This window comes from Bison bison, unplaced genomic scaffold, assembly GCF_000754665.1.
Source record: "Bison bison bison isolate TAMUID 2011002044 unplaced genomic scaffold, Bison_UMD1.0 scf7180017864082, whole genome shotgun sequence".
Lineage (NCBI taxonomy): Eukaryota > Metazoa > Chordata > Mammalia > Artiodactyla > Bovidae > Bison > Bison bison.
In genome coordinates, this window is record NW_011494654.1 from 404,081 (window position 1) to 408,970 (window position 4,890).

The window sequence follows — 4,890 nt, forward strand, 5'->3', positions numbered from 1 at the left end:
TTGCTTCACATTAATCCTCCGGGATGATGCTGGTGACCGTAGGTCAAGGTCCAGCTGAAGCCTCCATCCCTGAAGCGGCCTCCTGCCCTTTCCTAGTCTTCTGTGTCTGGTGTTGGCCACTGCAACACCTTCCCCACACTGCTGCCAGCAAGGGTCTTGTAAAGCAGAATCAAATCCACAGTCCCAACAAAATACCCACGTCTTCAGCTAGAGCACCAGGCTCAGACTCCACACCATGGAGGTTGGATCAGTTAAAATAAGCCACTCCAAACACACTGGTGAAACAAAGAACAATCACTTCTGTTGCTCATGAGTCTGCAGTTTGAGCAGAACTCAGTGGGGACGGCTTGTTCCTACTGCATGTGGTGTCGCTGGGACATTTGAAGACCTTCTCTCTCCTCTCTTCCCTCAGTGACCTTCCTTCCCAAGACCTCAATTTTACCGTCTCTTTCCTGACTCTCCCTAGATTCTCTCTCTCTCTTTGCTTTTTTCAATCCCCTGACCCCTCCCGCCTTTTCTCCTTCCTCTTTCTCTCACGCTTGTCCTTGCTTTTCATGTGGAATTAGCTGTCATCACCCACTCACTGTCCCATTCTAGACACTGCACCATGCGACTTGGGACAGATTTCGGGTCAGTCCTCTGCCTCATCTATGTCTCTTCCAGAATCAGTGTAAAGAGACAGGCAGAATGATCACAAATCACACAGCTTCTAATATGTTTCATTGCTCCCATTTTTCCCTACTCCTCATCTCCCTGCACTGGCAGGTCCATAGTCAAGAGTTAACACTTTCATCTTTGCCTCAGGTTTCCACGTGTGGAGGACCCAGGCTAAGATAAACACCAAAGAAATGCTTCTGAAGACAGGCTGTGAGGATGGACTTTAGAATCAAAGTGCTCACATATCTGAAAGGAAGAGTGACCCGTAGCTGCTGGCCAGTGGGATTGTATGAACACAGGGTGCTTGCCCTCTCCACCTTTCTCTTCCCCATTTTGTGCCTTTGTGCCCTGTAGATCAATTTCTCTCACACTGAACATCCCTGTGCACCAGAAAATAGGAAACAGGGAGAAAAGTTAAGAAGGAAACTGTAGAAAAAGAAGCAAGAAGCTGTTAGAGTGCTGACCATGAAGAGAAGCAGGGGAAAGTGAGGGAAATATTAGGAGGTAGTGACTGCAGCCAAGGGATCATCCCAATACAGGACAGCCTAAAATGGGGAGACAGGGTGGAATTTGAGGCTGGATTGCGTGTAATGACAGGTTGGAAATTGTTAGATGGTGGAGGAGGTTTGGAAGAATTAAAAGAAGGAATAAATAATTGATTCTGAGAGACTACTGCTTTTTTTAATTCAGATGCATCACCAAAGAGGAGTCCTTGTCAACAGAACTTAAAATGTACTTTAGGCTAAAAAAGAAAATTGACAGTATGTGTGTGCATAGAGAGAAAATGAAATGTTTCCCCCTTCCTCACCTCCCATCCAGCCCAGTTTCTCCAAGTGACTTTTTATGTCTTATGCTAAAAAGAAAACTTCATTGTAAAAATTAACACATACAGAGAAGGATATAAAACAAAAATATACCATTTAACGGGTTTTTAAAAGCAAATGCTACAGATTCACTAACCTCCATAAGAAATAAAATTTTGTCAGGACTCCAAACTTGTTCCTTCCAGATAACAAATCCCTTCTGAGACATATCCTTAAAGATCATTTGCAGGTACAAAAACCTCTAATCGGTAGAAAAACTTAAACATATGCTGACACAAGCAGGTAGAGTCCGGATCACTGAAACCAGAAGATTGATGACATTGACCCTCAACTACCTCACTAGCAACCAATCAGAAGAACGTCCTATAGCCGATCCTCACCACACAACATTCTTCCTCACCCTGTCTTTAAAACCCTTTCCCTGAAAACCAGTGGGGAGATCAGAGCCATGGGTCGGGGGAGGAGGGTGACGTTAGCTACCCAAACTTCTTGCTGTCGCCTGAATTAAATGCTGCACTTTCCTTCACCATAATCCTGTGTCAGTAGATTGGCTTTTTTGTACACAGGCCAGCAGACTTCAAGTTTTGTCCAGTAACCCCTTGACATGAGAAGACAGAAATAAGGCAAGAGGTAACTAAAATAAATAGAGGAAGAAAAAATAAATTAGCAGGAAGGAAAATCAGGAATGAGCTAGTAAGGAACAAATTTTCTTTTTTCCCTACTTTTATTTTCTTTTATTGGGCTCCAAAATCACTGCAGATGATTTTGACTGCAGCCATGATATTAAAAGACACTAGCTTTTTGGAAGAAAAGCTATGACCAACCTAGACAGCATATTAAAAAGCAGAGATATTACTTTGCTGACAAAGGTCCATCTAGTCAAAGCTGTGATTTTTCCAAGAGTCATGTATGGATGTGAGAGTTCAACCATAAAGAAGGCTGAGTGCTGAAGAATTGGTGCTTTTGAACTGTGGTGTTGGAAAGACTCTTGAGAGTCCCTTGGACTGCAAGGAGATCAAACCAGTTGATCCTAAAGGAAATCCGTCCTGAATATTCATTGGAAGGACTAATGCTGAAGCTCCAATACTTTGGCCACCTGATGCGAAGAGCTGACTCATTAGAAAAGACCCTGATGCTGGGAAAGATTGAAGGTAGTAGGAGAAAGGGACGATAGAGAATGAGATGGTTGGATGGCACCACCAACACAATGGACATGAGTTTCGGGAGTTGGTGATGGACAGGGAAGCCTGGCGTGCTACAGTCCATGGGGTCACAAACAGTTGGACATGACTGAGCAACTGAACTGAACTGAGTAAGAACAAAGATTTAATAAGGGGGTTAAAAAATAGAAGACACCAGAAAAACAAAACAAACGCAGTTAACCCTGGAGCAAAGCAACTTTGAACTGTACTGGTCTACCTACACGTGGGTTTTATTTTCCAATAGTAAATAATATAGACTACACAATTCATGACATTGAATCTGCACATGTGGACCACAAACACAGAGGAACCTCAGATGTGGAGGAATTAGGGGTACAGATGATCAACTATAACTTACATGTGGATTTTAGATTCTGAGGAAGAATGGTGCCCACAACCCACATGTTGTTCAAGGGTCAACTGTACATTAACAGTAGCTTACCAACCACCACACAAGTCAGGTTTAGCCAGGAACACCCATGAGGTTTTCAGCTCACCCTTCTCCAGGCCATCTTCCTCTCAAGCCATAGCAAGCCCGTGGCCTCAGCTGTGGCTGCACGCTGTACCTTCAGGAGACACCAGACTACCCCTTCTCATAGTCCTGAAACCAACACACTGAGCTGTGGGCAAACAATGTGTGTTCCTCTCTCACGGGCTGACCTTGGCAAATCTGCCAGAGATATTTTCAAGGAAGGACTGGTTTCCGGTCGTCTGGATGAGAAAACAAAATCATGCATGGACACAAAGTTTTCGACATCTGGATTATCTAATACAGACACCAGTCAAGTTCCCGGGACTGGAGAAGGGAATGGCTACCCACTCCAGTACTCTTGCCTGGAGAACCCCAGGGGCAGAGGTGCCTGGCAGTCCACAGTCCATGGGGCCTCAAAGAGTCAGACATGACTGAGCGACTATCACAAGCCCCTGGGAACTTGGAAAGCAGACACGTACACAGTGTGACCTGTCACAGAGCAGCACAACCTGACAGAGCTCTGGGGGCAGAACCGAATTGCCAGTGAGGACCGGATTAGACAAGGCTTGAGTCTGAGACTCGATGCTGCCTTCTCACACTACCACGGTAAAGAATAGGAACATCAAGTCTTCTTACAAGAGGGAGTCTATACACCTTGGTTGTGATGTTGCGGATTTTGCTGCACCTGCAATCCATGCTTCAGCTGTCTTTGACTGTGAGGGCTGGCTTGCTGGGTTCCATGACCTGGGACAGTGCCAAATCAAAGCTAACAAGGAATAACTTTGCAGGGCACTACAGGACTGGGGACTTCCAGCTAAACACAATGTCACTGATTCTGGGGACAGAATTTGAAGCATCAGTGTATCAGAAAGAAATTCATCTTGACATTTGGGTGAATGTTGCTCAGACATTAGGTACCAGCTGCACTCATTTGGGCATTATAATTAAATATTACTTGGATCTCACTGCTTCTGTTTCTGAAAAAAACCAACAACTCTAGTTTAGTTGGAGGAGGACATACTCAGCCTCTGTGCCTGGTGTGAACCTAACACTGTCCTGGTAAACAGGAAGAGCATACTGCCTGGAGGCCACGAACTTGACATTTCTCTGGGGTTGGAAGTTCATCCAGCTGTAGAAACCTCCGGAAAGGGATATCAGAAGATTGGGTCTTAACACAATTGCCCTGTGACCAGTAGGATTAACTACCCCTCCTGGGCTTCCAGGTGGTACTAGCGGTAAAGAACCCACTTGCCAATGCAGGAGGCATAAGACATGCAGGTGCGATCCCTGGCTCAGGAAGATCCCCTAAAGGAGGGCATGGCTACCCACTCTAGCATTCTTGCCTGTAGAATCTCATGGACAGAGGAGACTGGCAGACTACAGTCCATGGGGAACCAAAGAGTTGGACTCGACTGAAGCGACTTAGCATGAACGCACACACCCCTGAATGCCAGTGATCAAAACAAAGGATGATCTACACAAGAACCATATTTTAAATGTTTAGACAATTTCATATTACCTGGTCTCTTGTAAAATTGGTTATCTATCTAGCTATCAATGTTGCATTCATGGAACATTTTTAAATGCATTCACCTTGCATTTTTAAATCTGTTTAACTGTTAAATGTACTAACCACCAAAATGAAACTGACCTTTGTGAAAATTGTTTTTAAAAAAGTAAAGACAAAACCCTCTATCCAGGGTTGCTCAGCCACAGCACTGTTGACGTTCTAGAT

The 4,890-nt window shown here is 44.6% G+C and overlaps 1 pseudogene; it reads left to right on the forward strand.

Moving 5' to 3' along the window:
• LOC104987105 overlaps window positions 1-4,328 on the forward strand; it is a 15,603-nt pseudogene extending 11,275 nt beyond the window's left edge.
• Window positions 4,329-4,890: the final 562 nt, after the last annotated feature.